Below are 15,709 nucleotides of genomic sequence, written 5' to 3' on the forward strand. Positions count from 1 at the left end.
AGCTGGCTTAATTTCAGCTTCATTTTGCAGTTTTGAGAACTCCATGTCTTTTCTCATACTCTTGCTTCTGCTCTACACGGCATTCTCTAATTTGCTCTTCCTGGACATGTTTATCTGTTCTTCAAGACAAGTCAGTTGTGACCTCATAAGTAGAGCGTTCCCTAATACTTGAAGGCACTTTAATAACCCCTTTTACTTTGTTTTCAAGACATACTACTGTTGTATTTGTTCTAGTTCTTATTCCATTGATTATGGTAGGTTAAATACGTACCTATACTCTGAGCTAATTATCAGTTTTTCAAGGGCAGAGGATATATCTTATTAATTTTTAAATCATTACTTCCTGATAACAAGTAAGAATTGATAAAGTATCTGACATGAATTTAATTCAGTTTAAATACCATGCTCACCATTTTAATAAGTCCATATTAACATAAGTGTAAAAGTTGAAGAAGATCATCCATATTGTGTTAATGACCCTGTTTGTATGTCTTCAAGACTCATGTCCACATCTCATGGGGAAACAATGTGAGCAGGACAGATTAGATGATAGGTGCAGAAATAATGCCAAGAATACGAATGATTTGGGAGAACTATATTTTACCAAAAATACACTATATTCTAAATTTGAGCCCCTTCTTGACAGAGCAATGCATAGAAAGACTTCTTCTTAGACCCCCCCAAAATTCACCAGGCTTCTTGTAATAATTTTGAGCTTTTTTTTTTTTTTTTTTTTTTTTTTTAAATCTTACGTTTATTCTTATTCTCTTTTTCCAGATTGGTGCAGAATTTTTTTTTAATTATTTATTTATTTATTTATTTATTTATTTATTTATTTATGGCTGTGTCGGGTCTTCGTTTCTGTGCGAGGGCTTTCTCCAGTTGCGGCAAGCGGGGGCCACTCTTCATCACGGTGCGCGGGCCTCTCACTATCGCGGCCTCTCCCGTTGCGGAGCACAGGCTCCAGACGCGCAGGCTCAGTAGTTGTGGCTCAAGGGCCTAGTTGCTCCGCGGCATGTGGGATCTTCCCAGACCAGGGCTCGAACCCGTGTCCCCTGCACTGGCAGGCAGATTCTCAACCACTGTGCCACCAGGGAAGCCCCTAATTTTGAGCTTTTTAGACAACTAGAAGGCATGAAAATAAGCCCAAAAATCAGTCAAGAGAAAGGGACGTCTTCATTTTTTTAACAGAAAAACTGAACCTCAAGGAGGTCTCACATCCCCTTTTACCCATCACTCATCTTCTCAAGTCTGTATCTGTACACATAGTGTTAAATCACTTAAGAACCACGAATGGATAGTACACATTCTAACTGACCCATCTGTTAATCATTTATTGGGCCATATATATGCCAAAGAGTATGTTATTTGTATGTTTTGCCTTATTTCATCTTCATAACAATTTTAGGAAATGTATTTACGGATGGTAAAATTGAGTCTATAGAGTTTTCTCAAGTCTATACAATTTGAAAGCCTGTGTTCTAAAAACTCCTCTGTACTCCTTTCTTAAAGGAAAGCTCTTGATGACTATTCCTCATTAATGATTGTTGTGCTAAAAATGTGTTTTTTGCCAATGTGTTAAAAAATTTCCATCTGCTTTCAAAACATATTTATAAGTATAGATTATTAAAAAGTGGCTAAATTTTTGCAGTGGAAGTAGCATGTTGATCTATAATATCAGGAAGAGAGACTCAGCTAAAATGAATAATGCCAGAATATTTCAAAAATAAGATAACTCATGCACATTAAAATATGCTCAGTGAAAGTATAATCTGATCAGGTGTGTCTTCTTCCCCTTGGCCTTGCATATGACCATAATTCCATATGTTAAAGACCATGTTAAGAGGCTGGCTCCCGGCTCAACCCCATTACGTAATTTTTCCTGCTGACCATTGGCCATTACAGAGGCTTTATCTGACAGGCCTCGGGGGTCACGGTGCTCTTCCCACACCAGACGCCCTGCACAGCCTTTGCAACGCAGTCTCTGAAGGAAGCTGCCATCAAGGACCCGGGCCCTCCTGGTGGTGACCCTCTCTCAGGTATTTACATTCCTAGCCCTGATGCCTTCGTTCCTGGTCATTCGTCTGAGGCCTGGGGCAGAGGTCTTCTTCTTTAGGCGTGCTGACAGCCCCTCATGGGAAGGAGGAGAAGTCCTCACAGACACTTTTCCCCACTCTGACTCTGTACCCTCCACCTCTCCACTGCTAGCCCTTCCCCCTCATGCTCTCCTCCACCCCAGGCTTGTTCAGCTGCGGAGCCTTTGGGTCAGGGCTCCCTCAGCAGTGAGATGACCCCGACATCTGCACACCTGCCTGACCCTCCAAGAGTAAGCCTTCCCGTGAGGAAAATATGACAGGGGACCGGATTCCGTATTAGCCTCCTGCTTCTCCCGCTGCAGTGACTAAAGGCTTGACTCCTTCATTGTTGGCTTGTTGCTTCAATGGGCAACTCTGATGCCTGACAACGCGGCTCCTGCGCTCCCTGCTCAGCTGAGCTCCTAACGCCACATAGTAAGGAGTCTGAGGTTATTTTTTGATGTCTCACCGCTGAAAGCTTTTCAGCATCACTCCTCTCCGTCCTCTGCCTCACACCTTGTCCAGCTGATGAGAGACCTGGACGGTGACTCCTTCGGTGCCAACGAGAGATTCAGCGCACTCAGACCTTACTCTGTGTGCGACAGCCTTCATCCCAGCCCCGCCTGCTAACCACAGTTAAACCCCTTTCCTTGCTTTTTCCATCTTAGGACTTTTTTAGAGAGGTTGCCCTGCACTCTCCAGAAAGTCTCGTTATATAAATGATAACATTTTTCATAGTCTTTTATGTATGTATGATTATCGGTCTTACTATCTAAACCAAATTTTGGGTAGGGGTGCATCCTCTTTTTGAAGAGTGGCTGCCACAGACTATACTAGGAAGAATAAGTGATGAAACCGGTTAACATCACTAGGTTCAGTCTAGAGATTCAGGGCCTTGTTTCCAGAGACGGTTGCACCGTAGGTGAGACGCGAAGAATGGAGCGGGATTACCCAGGTCATGAGGCCAGAATGTTCTTGGTGAAATAAGTATATTGGAAAAAGCACAGAGACAAGAGCGTTCATGATCCAGAGACATTTGAAACAGACTCTGAAAGTAAAACAAAGGGAATTGTTGAATTTTTGAAGTGTGTGAGTTTGTTGAGGATAAAAAGACGAAACCCAGAGTCCTGGCTTGGATAACTTGCTGATAACTTCGTTCGTGTGTATGAGATGTGAAATACTTCGGATTATTTGATGTAAGATATTTGTGGGGCATAGAGTTAGATTGTCTAATATGCAGCTGAGTGAATCTGACACTTCGGGGAGAGGGCTGGGCTGGAGACTCTAGGGTGTGTGAAATATAAGTAGTAATTTATGTCATAAAAAGGAAAGGGTATTCAGAGATTGCACTAACAATAAATACACTGAAGGGTCAGAATGGTTAGAAGAGATTAAGTAATTCGACTTCAGGTAAGCTGAGAGGTGTTGTTATGGACTGAATTGTGTTCCCACCAAATTCATGTGTTGAAGCCCTTACCCGCAGTGTGACTGTGTATAGAGACAGGGCCTTCGGGGAGGTCATTAAGGTTAAATGAAGTCCTAAGGGTGGAAGCCTAATCCAGTGGGACTGATGTCCTTATAAGGAGACAAGGCACCCAGCGCTGTCTGTGCCGGCCCCGGGGAAGGGCCGTGCTAGGACTGGACAGGAAGGCAGCCATGGGTGAGCTAGAGAGACGCCCTCAGAAACCGAGCTCCTGGCACCTCAGTCTCCACCTTCCTGCTTCCAGAACTGAGAGAAAAGAAATGTCTGTTGTTTACGCCACCAAGCCCATGATGCTCTATTATGATAGCCCAAGCAGACTAATTCAGATGCGCTCAGTTCTAGAAGGGAGGGTGGGGAGGAGCTTGAGAAGAAGAACCACGTACCATAGAAAAGTCAGGTAAACTAAGAATCAAAATATCCATTTGCTTCAGAAAGAAGTCTTTCTATTTACTCTGTAACCTAGGTTGAAGCAGTTGTAGGGCTTGGGGTGGAAGTGGAAGTCAGATTACAAGGGGAAGAAGAGTGAACAGGGTGTTTGTTGTGACAAAAAGGGAAGGCGCTATGGGACAGAGATAGAAATGAGGCTTGAGGCGATGGGAGAGAAAGTTGATGGAAGGCTTCTGTTGACTGTGATTGACTGGAGTGTATTTAAATGCTAATGAGAATGAGCCCCACAGAAAGGAAAATGCTGACAATATGTGGGAGAAAATGCCTCATCAACAAAAGAGCCTCCGATGAGGAAACATCTGCGTTGGTTTTATACGGCTCTGGAGATGGACCCAGCTTCCGCTCCTATGATGTCAGAAAGCTGACCCTGAGAGTCTGGGTTCCAGCGTGAGATGTGAGTGATTTGCAGGGATGAGCCGAAAACAGCGCCATTTAGCCTTTACTCTTTCGTCTGGTACCTGAAAGTACATAGTAAAGTATTCCATAGTGCCACTTAAACGTTATCGTTATTTCCTCATAACTTAAAACTGTTCCAGATAAGAAGAGATCTAAATGCAAGTTCCACATCTCGGGAGCAGAGATTGTCTATTTGTGAGTACATTGAAAATAGATGCATCTCAGAGCCTTCAGGTCAGATAGCTATTGCTTTATTATAGATTGCCCCCAAATTTGTTACTTCCCCCTACAACCATCATTTATTCTGTACAAAATCTTCAATTTGGGCAGAGCTTGGTGGGGACAGCTACCTCCTCCCCAAGTGGCACCGGCTAGGTTGGCTCAACTCTGAACTGGAAACTCCACTCTTAAGAGAGCTAGTTCACATGACGGACAGGTTGATGATGGCAGGTGGCAGCTCTGGGAGGCAGGGGGGCAACGTCCCTGGAGTCCCTCCACCCTCCACACGGGCATCTGCACGACCCGCTTGAGCTCCCTTAGGAATGGTGCCTAGGATTCAAGAATGAACGGCTCACAAATGACTTCACTGGAATCTGCCAGTTTATTAAGGGTCGATCCTGTACACCGTAAAGTGTAATTTCCACTGTATTCTGTTGGTCAAACAGTCAGAGTTCATATCCAAGGCGAGCTGACATAGACCTCACCTTTCAACGAGAGGAGCATCAAAGAATTTTCCAGACATGTTTCACAACGGCCACAAACCACAAAAGCTTAAATCGCTTGCCATTTTAACCCTTTGTTATTGAAAAGATAACATTAGAAAAAACAATATTTTCAAAACAGCAGTTAGAGTAAATGTTAACCAGAAGGGAGAAATATATATTTACTATTAAAATATAAGCATCCATGTGTATTTGTGAGTAAATATCAGTTATTTGCAGCTGAGCAAATATTTCGTAATAGTCTTGACATCTAAGAATACCTTCTATAATTCAATTGCTACATTTGTTAATTAGTTTCACTAGAAATTCATAGAACTTCATACTACCCTCTTTGAAGGACTTTAGCACCATTGTTAAGAGTTTAGTTTCTGAAGCCAAAAGGCTGAATTTACCACTCCTTTTTCCTAACTTACTACTAATTTTCTAACTCCTCTATTTCTCAGCTTACCTATAGGGAAAAAGAGGTTAGGAAGACCACCTACCCAAAAAAGACTCTTTTGAAAAGGTAAAGAGAAAATGCTTCTAAAGCATTTACTTTGCTGATTAGCATGTAGTGAGCACTCCACAAGTCTTAGTATTTTTACTGGGAGGGTCTGGTTTAAAATGGTTTGAGTTCAGATGTCCTTGATGCAGCATTGTCATTTAGATAATTTGAAAGATGATCAAAGGAGATAAAAACTCATGAACTATTAAAAAGTTTCACTGGAAACCTATATAATGTCAGATTTTTTAGAGAGTGCTTACACACTATAATACAGGTGAATTTAATTTATACTATAGGTTATGAAAAATAATTTTCCCTCTACTCTTCTAGGGCTCGGCTGAGACACCACCCCTCCTCATTGTAATAAAAGATTAACAGGAGAAAAACACACAGACGTTTAATAACATGTATACCTCCTGTGGACATGGGAGAGACCCAGGAGGGTGAGTAACTCCCCAAAATGGCCCAAGCCACCACCTTAAATACTGTGTCCAGTTAAACAAAAGAAGGTGTTGGGGCATGGGGAAGCCAGCTCTGGGCGGCTGTCAGGAAAATCACAATAAATAAGGGTAAGGTTATTACGCAGATTTAGGGCATTGTCTTCTCCATTGATAAGAGTTTCTGGAGATTTGGTCATCCTTCTCTTCCGTAACAAAGAGGGAGACACCCTTTCGAATGGAGATTTCCCATATAAATGTAAATGTCTCTTACAAAAGGGTAACTTCTACTCAGTTTTCAGAGCTTTTCCTAGGTCTGCTGCTTCTTAAAAGTAATCAGCCTATAATAATAATCCTTATGCCAAAGAGGTATATTTTGGGGTGGCAAATTCTGCCGTCCTTCAGTACACACACACTGTTTAGTCAATGGCTCATGTAGGCTTTATTTCTTACAAAAGACACTTCCTGAAAAGAGGTTAAAGGTTCTTTGTACCTACTTTAGTAGTTTCCAGTCCTTGATTTAGAGACCCATGGTTGGTATCAGTCAGAAACCAAAGCCCTGGTCTTTGTTATAACTAGAGCACTGCCCCAAACTCTCCACTTTTCTGCATTCCCTCAGATATTGGACATCCCATAAATCAAAAATCTACTGGATGGGAAATGAGAATGTGGAGGTAGAGAAGGAAATGGCAAGGATTGTGAGGACTTAATAGCATTCTGGAAAGTGCAGAACTGATTCCAAATAAAAGAGGGAAGGTTGGAGTGGAGGTGGCTACCATAATTACAGTTCATACGGGAATTAATATTTAACTATTTATATATTTAAAATATAGGAAAACTAGGCCATGAAGGAAAGACTACATCTCTTAAGTTGGAGTTACAGTAGCACACATAGTTCTCTAAGTAGGTGAGAACTTGATAGAAGCTGTGTACTTTATACAACTGAGAATTTACCAAACTGAGGAAGGATTTGGGCCACCCCCCCAAGTATACTGTGTAGACAAGGCTATGAGATAATAAATCTTTGGGAGGAATCTTAGCTGGTCAAGGTAAAAATTTAAAGAAAAAATAAAATAATAGTGTTATTGGTAAATCCAAGACAGAGCCAGATAAAGAAGTATTATATGAATCCTCAGAAGCAAAATCTATTCCTGGAAATTATCTGTCTCAGAGTCCAGGAGACAATTTCAACGTATTTTTCATTTTTAATGTTATGCTGAATGACATAGCCTCTACTATAAGAGCCCCAAGATCCTCCGGAGAAAATCAAGTGGAGTTGAAAATTCCGCAGGATCCAATTAAAATTTAACAGAACATGAAGAAAAAATAATTTCTTTAAATTAAGAGAAATAAATGATCTATGGCAGGACTTCAAAAGAATTTAAGTCTAATGTCAGAATACATTTCTATAGTAGAAGCAGTAAAAGGCAGACTTTATACTGTGGAAATCAAATTTCAAAGCTCAGTCTTGATGACAGCCTGAGCTGACACGTGCCGTCCCCCTCTCAGTACACAGTGACACACGTACATGGTCAGGCTTCAAAAGGAATGGGAAATTCTATCTCGGAACAGAAACAAAGAGAGAAATCAAAGCCATTAAGTGTGAACTGATGCCACATCAGTTAGGGCTTGTATGTGCTTTGGGGCTGGTAACTGGAGGAATGCACCCTGGCTCCAGAAAAGACTGGAGACATAGCAGAAACTGTAGGAGCTGGACGTGAACCCGCCGCAGGGCTCCTGGAGCCTTGAAGTACCACCAGGTATGTGAACCAGGGCCGGATTTGGCTATTCTTCCCAGAATGGCAGATTAGGTGATTTGGTCCCATCTTTCTGCTGATGTCATTTAGAAGAGTTGAAAAATATTATAAAACATTTTTTTGAAGGGACTCAAGAGCTAACCAGGAAGTGAAGAATTGTGATCTCAAGGTCCAGAGGAGGTTAACCCACAGGTATGACATGGTATTTGTGACCATTTCTTCCCTAGGCACATCTGTTGATTTCAACAAGTAGCTTAGAGGAAGTAATAGTAAATCTGAGAAGAATAGTGGATTTTTCTTTAAGAAAAAAGAAGAGGAAGTTTAAACGTGGATTGGGCTATTATATGCATAGGGGGTTCAGAGAATAGATAATGCAATCGATTTGTAACAAGTTGAGTTTGATGTGTATTATGTGTAGAGTTTGAGTTGTATTTTCAAATTATCCAGGCTATCTATTAGGTGTTATTTATCCATTTGGTTAATTTGTCAGTGAATAAATGAAGAAAAAATGGAAAATGAATGGGGAAAAAAAAAAAAAAGAAATAGACATATACCCAAATCAGAAGAATGGCTTTTGAAAACCTAATGCATATGAAAGAGCTCACTTGCCAGTATTTTTCAGCTCTTCATAGATTAATGGGCATTATGTTAAAATAGTTTATGTATGCTGATTTAGCTTAGTATTATAATAAAACAGAGGACCTGTTGAAAACTAACGACTTTTATATTTGGTTTACATTCTGAAATCTATTAATTTACTCCCTTAATGTTTTATCTATTGAAAAATACAGAAATATGTTCTGTATAACACCGATACTTATTTTCCTAGAGAAATTGATATGCAACACGGTGTGAGCATGTCTCTTTCTCTTTTTCTTCCTCTACACGTGCATGCACACGTGCACACACACACACACACACACAACACAATCAGGATTATAGACTTACTGAGCAGATGGCCTTTGGCTTGGAGAAAATTGGATCCTGGGATAACTTTCTGAATTTATCTTCGATTCAAATGGTCTTTAGTATGCACAAGTCATTAAAGCACTAGTCTGGGTCTGAAGAGGTTTTCCTTCAATATTTTATAGGTAGGATTTTGATCTATGATTTATCAGTCAACGGACAGCACTAAGGGCAGAGAGGATTTTTTTTTTTCCATTAGGAATCAATTCTTCTGGTAGATAGATTTTTATTTCCATCCTCATTTCGCTCATTGAAAAAAATCTGCGTTGGGATATGTCTGTCAATTTGAGTGACCAGGCACATAAGTGGTATAAAACACAGGAATTTTTAAGCTGTGAGAAGGACTGCAGTGTTGCAAAATACATAAAAAATGAATAAATAAAAACTACCAAGCATCTTTTATGATTTGTAGGTTCTTTTGAATGCAGGAAACATTAAAGAGGAATGCATTTTATTTATGTAAAGGTCACCATTAGGTTTTATTTTTACATATATCTTCCCAGTCATGTATAGAATAAAAACCTTTGTGGACAAATGTGATTATATATTTCAGGGAGATCTGTAGTTCATCTTCACAGTATTTTGTTTAGTTTCATCTGTTTTGTTATAGTTCGTGATTTATTGCATGTCATGCCAGACAGTATATTTTCCATTCCTCAGAAATATGTGACTGAATTGCAAGTAAATTTTTCAGTCAGTTACATTGGCTTGAAAAGTAAATATTATGGAAAAGAAACTATCAAATTTTATAAGGAGATATATCTTGCTACTATTTATTTCTGCATGCAAGGCTGACTGCAAAAAGCTGTCAGGCACAGAGAGCTGGGTGGCAGCTGCTAGGCTTCAGGTGAATATCAAATAATTTGGAAATGGTTTTCTTAGAGTGATGTTCTCTTCTCCTAAGAAATCATGGGTTGGGACTTCCCTGGTGGCGCAGTGGTTAAGAATCCACCTGCCAATGCAGGGGACACGGGTTCGAGCCCTGGTCTGGGAAGATCCCACATGCCATGGAGCAACTAAGCCCACGCGCCACAACTACTGAGCCTGCGCTCTAGAGCCCGCGAGCCACAACTACTGAGCCCGCGAGCCACAACTACTGACCCCGTGAGCCTAGAGCCCGTGCTCCACAGCAAGAGAAGCCACCGCAATGAGAAGCCCGCGCACCGCAACGAAGAGTAGCCCCCGCTCGCCGCAACTAGAGAAAGCCCGCGCGCAGCAATGAAGACCCGACGCGGCCAAAAATAAATAAATAAATTTATAAAAAGAAGAAAAAGAAATCATGAGTTTTAGGAGATCTTTAGTCTTTCAAACTGCTTCCCTGAAAAGTTGCTAGGTTTTCATGAAGTTTCTATTATGACGATGAATTACAGTTAAAACAGAGCTCTACCACCGGTGTGAGGAAATGGACTGCAAATAGTAGACTGCAAATGGTAGACTTTTAGCAGGTTCTTCCTATTGATTAAATAAAGCATTTCAGGGTCTTTATTCATGTGATGCATGAATATGCTGCTACTAAAACTATAACAAATATAGCACTCATTTATATTTATCAGAATTATGGAGATGCCTCTACATAGTTCACGTAGAGGAAATACTTTTTAAAAATATGGTTCATTGTGGCCCTAGGACTTTAGCCCCCTGCCCCACGTCGTGATCTTCTTAAAACAGGTTTTTGCTTCTATCCTATACTACACTCTTCATATGATTGTTTTGGAATCTAAGCTACTTGGAAGTATACATTTCATCATTTATTATTAGGATCACTAATTTGCATATACCCACATATTTGCTGAATATCTTTAACCAAAACTCCACTATAGCTTTCAGAATGCTTTTACCAGGTGCAGAGCATAGCATATTATCGCTCTACTTTCCTCCCTAGGGTACCAAAGTAGAATAGTAAAATGGCATATTGTTTCCCCTCTCTTTAAACTGCCACTCTGTGGCAAATACCCGTGTCCGGGTTTACATGTGGTACACATGGCTGTGTGTGTTTGTAATAGAGTGAGAAATACTAATATTTAATGTGTGTGAATGGATGGCTGTCTGTTTTCCCCAGGAAATACTAGTTGGCTCCAAGTTGAAGAAACACTGCTCATCACATCCTAAGACAGAGGCAGAATAAAAGTGTTAGGCAAAGGAGATACTACTTAAAAATTTAGGATATTTTTTTGGTTTCTTGAGGGATACTATTCTCAAGTAACCATGGGGGTTTGGCTCAGCTGGGGTTATCTATTTTGAAAAAAATGATGATGGGTAGGAAAACAGCTAGGAAAATAGGAGAATAAACTTTGGATAAAATATAAGATGAAATGATGACATTCAGCCTGTTGGAAGTCATTAAAAGTATCTTTTAAGATTGACTCGTCATTTACTGTAGATATTTTTAATTTATTACTGGTGAACAATCTGTAGTGTGAAATATGTCTATTAAGAATTAACAAAATCTTGTATTGAGGATACACACCCACACACAACTGGGTTATGAACTGGTTGTATTGGAAGACAGGGGGTCACTTCAGGTGAAGGAGACTATATTTCTGAGATAGAAACTATATAAGAGTTACACTCCTTCCAAAAATTGGCACATGTCATTAATCTTTCAGTCATGTAATCATTTAAATGTTCCCCATTGCCGTCAAAACAAAATCTAAATGTCGTAATCTGATCCCATCTACATTTACATTCTAACCTCTCACCATGCCTATTTTTCCAATGTAATTTAGGTCATACACCTGCTTGCACAACACAGTACATGCACATCTTTTGGATTTCTTGTCTTTTCACCTGCTGCCTTTTGACTTGCACTGCATTTACTCTTGCCCCATTTCTTTTACGATCCTATTAAATTATGGTTTATTTAACAACCATCCTGGTGCCTAGGCCATAGTGGAAGCTAATCCCTTGATGAAAGGAGGAAGGGAAGGAGAGAGGGAGGGAAAAAAAGAGGGAGAGGTAGGAAGGAAGTAATGAAAATAATGACATATAGTAAGGGCAAAACAACAACTTTCTTCCAAGAAGAAACTTAACTTTAGTATGGGAAAAGAATACTAATATTAAAGGAAAAACGCTGGTCTTGAAGTCTGGATATGGGTAAGTGTCTTCATTTCCAACTCTTGTTCGTCATGGGAGCTTAGGCAAGTACTGTAATCTTAATGAGCCTTAGGTTCTCATTCTGGAAAGCTGAAATAACAAAGTACGTTCATCCTTCTACTCCAGGGTGCAACAGGTGTCGCATTTAATGATTTTTTTTTATGTGCTTCATAATTTTAAAGTACAGAACAACTACAGGGTCTTATTATTTCAAAACATATCAAAGATTTTAAAATGACTAGATAAATATAAAAATTTAACTTATACATAGCATATCTGTAAAATTTTTAAAGAACGAGTGATTTTCTAATTAAAAGCAGTCTTAAATGGAAGTCATAAGTATTCTGTAATTAAATATGCTTTTTTTGTGTTCTTAAGCAAGTACTTTGGGCAATTACAGAACATTTTCCAGGAAGAGTGCTTTAGTACCTAGTTGCTTTTGCTTATACCTACCGTATCCCTCCATTTCTTCTCTATTCAGCATTGTTAGTTTATTATCTGGGCTTCCAAACAATTGTTTCAGAAATGTATTCATTAATTATAAGATGAGAAGCCTTGGCCAGTAGTTTTACCTATAGAGCATTAGCAGGCTTATTTTTCATGTGCAGTTTTTGTATCACAAATCTAGGATAACTTGAGGCTTTATTTGTGTGGAATATTCTATTCGTTCAAACTCACCATCTCAAATACTTTCTTTTTTTTATTTCTGGGGCTATCTCGAAGCCTATAAATTCAAAATAAAAAACTAATGTGTGAATTCCCTTAGTACTTCAAGGAAAATTCTTTTACACCTCATTTAATCAAAATGTTCTCAAAAGCTAACAATGTATCTTATTATACTGTCTTATTTGTCATCTTTGCTGCAGTAACAAATGACCAGAATATCTCCAAAGGTTTATTTCTTGCTGTCATTACATATGAGTTTTGAGTCAGTGGTAGTTCCACATTTCTCTTTCATTTCATGGTCTAGGCTGGAGAAGCTGCCCCCCGTATGGGGTATGGTCTTCTGCTGGAAGAGGAAAACAAAGAAAACAATAGTGCAAAGAACAGCATCTATAGTCTTAGTCACAAACATTTGCTTCTCTTTTTTCCAGGTGCTAAATATTGCCAACCCCTCCCCAAGGAAGATGTGACAAAATCCAATCCAGTCATGACAATCAGATTCAAATTTCAAAATGTGTTGATGATCTCTATTGCAGGTCCAAATCTGGCTTTTTAAATTTTGGTGGTACGTGAACATACACACACACACACACACACACACATACTCACTCTGCATTCTGATTTCTATATACTCAATGATAATAGAGGAATAAGGGTCAGATATCCACAATTAACAGTGTTACTCAGAAATGGGACAAATGAGTGGCATATGGTGATCAGCGGACCATAGTAATTCTGGAATTCTGTTGGCCAGGTTTTTCAAGGAACATAAAATATTTCTTGATTATGACCTAATCTTGCTTCCTGGAAGCTCTCCAATCTGTTCTTCTCAGTGGCTCTCAGCTCTACTTCCTGGACAATTTTAATTTATTATACAATTAAACTTGGTTATCTCTGAAGAGGGCATTGAAGAACGCACCTTCGTTTGTGCTTGAACAGCTTGCTTACTACTTTCGGAAGCTATACATCTCTACAAAGCTGTTATACATCTCAAATGGTCACAGTCTCGTTTAATTCATGTTGGTGGTTCTTTTGACAGTGCATCCCTCTTTATGACTTTACTTTTCATCTGTTTGATTCCAGTCATTTCCATGTGCAAACCGGCACACTCACAGTGCCTTCTTTTTTTGTTTTTTAATTTAATTTTTATTTTATAATGGAGTATTGTTGATTTACAATGTTGTGTTAGTTTCAGGTGTTGAGCAAAGTGATTCAGTTATACATATACAAATATCCATTCTTTTTCCGATTATTTTCCTGTATAGGTTCACAGCATTTTCTGAGGCAGCCCCTGGCCCTCTTCTTCTGCCTTGTCTTTATTTAAAGCCACGTTGAGTTTATGAGACTTCACTCTGAAGCCACCCTTGGTATGTTTTCTGTGACATATTTTGTTCAACTGAAATGATTTATCTGTAGCTACCATAATCTATTCAGACTTTTTAAACAAGAGCAAGATGGCAATTATAGGTATCCCCGGCTTTTGGAAAGTTTGCTGTAGGCCACTTCGCTTTTACAAAAGACCTGTTTTTTATATTGGTACCTGTTTTCACTAACAGAAAAATCTGAAGAGGATTTTAGCTTTTACAAAAAAAGGCGAAAAGGGAAAATAGCTTTTCACCTGTGTTTTGCAGTGAGCTGTGGCAGAGACAGCACACACCCAGGGCAGCCGGCACGGCCCCGGCGAGCTTCCTCCCAGGGAACCACACTTAGCGTCTCAGCATTAAGCTGCCAGAGCCTTGAACTGTCCACGAGCATCTGTGCTTTGTCACAGTTTATTCTGTGCATCCATTAGCAACATGTGTTCTAAGGTAATTGCTTCTTCACTTTATACTATTTTGGCTTATGAAAATTTTCATAGGAACTCTCTACTTTCCCATAGGAAGGTGAATCTGTATCTTAATTTGGTCTTTGCTCTGGGTTAATTAGTCTTAGCTGGTTAGAGTACTTCCAAGTTTTATCACTTATTGGTAGCCTATCAGAAACAGTTGAGTTTTTCAACCCTGCAAGTCCTTAGTTGTCTACATTGTCTTATTCCTCTTTTACTCCTTGCTAACTAGTGAGTTCTCTTCTGTTTTCATCTTTGTTTTCTTAAATCCAGCCAATAACAAAAGCACACTTGATAAAGTTCTGTGTCTTATCCCTTTTGCCAAAAGTCACAAGTTAGTTACGTACCTTAAATGGCTTAAATGTTATTGTAGAAAACCCTGTTACCAATTTCATTAATACATAAAATTTCATCAGTGCACAAAATGAGTTGCCATTTTCCATCCTTCAGTTATAGTTTACTTCATGCCCATAGCACAGCCCTGGAGCCAACAGCACATACGTTGTTTTTTCTGTGTGGCAGTGCTTCACTTCTTGTACAATTTCTGAACTGCTCAGCCTTGCTGTGTTGGTAAACCACCCCAAGGTATCAGTGACTTACAACAGCACATATTCATTCCTCTAACGTTGGCTGAAGTTGTTGACAGATCTACTCATGCTCCACCTTTTTCTTCATTTCAGGATGAAAAGCAATCACTCCATATTGTGACATGCTGCCTTGTGGCAGATTAAAAACAAACAACAAAACAACAGAGTTGGATAAAACCTACAATGGCTCTCAATGCTTTTGTTTGGAATTGACATCCTGTCACATCACTCACCAAGAGAAAGCACATGGCCAAGTCCATGGCTTAAGTAAATGCACTCTTCCCTCTCCCTGCTGGAAGGCATTGCTGATCCAAGCCAAGCAACTGATAAATAATCCTCTTCCGGGAATGGGGTAGTAAGTAGCTGGGAATAATTATAATCATGATGTCACAAATGGTCTGATACCTATTTATCCCTCAATGCACTCTGTAAAAAGCTCATTAATTTCTTACAGTTTTCTGTGCCCAAACTCTATCACACAGTTTAGATAGTTAGCTTTGTGTTTGTCCTTGACTTCTTCACTTCCTCCCAATTGTGTGTCCTTCCAGCTTTCTATGGGCTCAGCTTCGCCTAATTACTTTAGCCTGGCAACACACCAGGAACCAAATTTACAAAAGTAAATTTCATCTGAAATTGGCTCTCTGCCCTAGGTCTCATATATATAGTATAAGTGAATTGCAGTCCTTTTGGTGAAAAGGAAGCCTGCTCTTGAAATCCAGGAGGTTTAGTTAAGGTTCTGATTTCCTGGCTGGCAATTGCCATCTCTCTCCCTGG

At 39.6% G+C, this 15,709-nt stretch overlaps 1 long non-coding RNA gene across 1 annotated transcript in view; it reads left to right on the top strand.

The window, feature by feature from the left end:
* LOC132356622 (uncharacterized) overlaps positions 1-15,709 on the top strand; it is a 356,023-nt gene that overhangs the window by 158,723 nt on the left and 181,591 nt on the right. The window lies entirely within an intron of this gene.

Source organism: Balaenoptera ricei, chromosome 21, assembly GCF_028023285.1.
Source record: "Balaenoptera ricei isolate mBalRic1 chromosome 21, mBalRic1.hap2, whole genome shotgun sequence".
Lineage (NCBI taxonomy): Eukaryota > Metazoa > Chordata > Mammalia > Artiodactyla > Balaenopteridae > Balaenoptera > Balaenoptera ricei.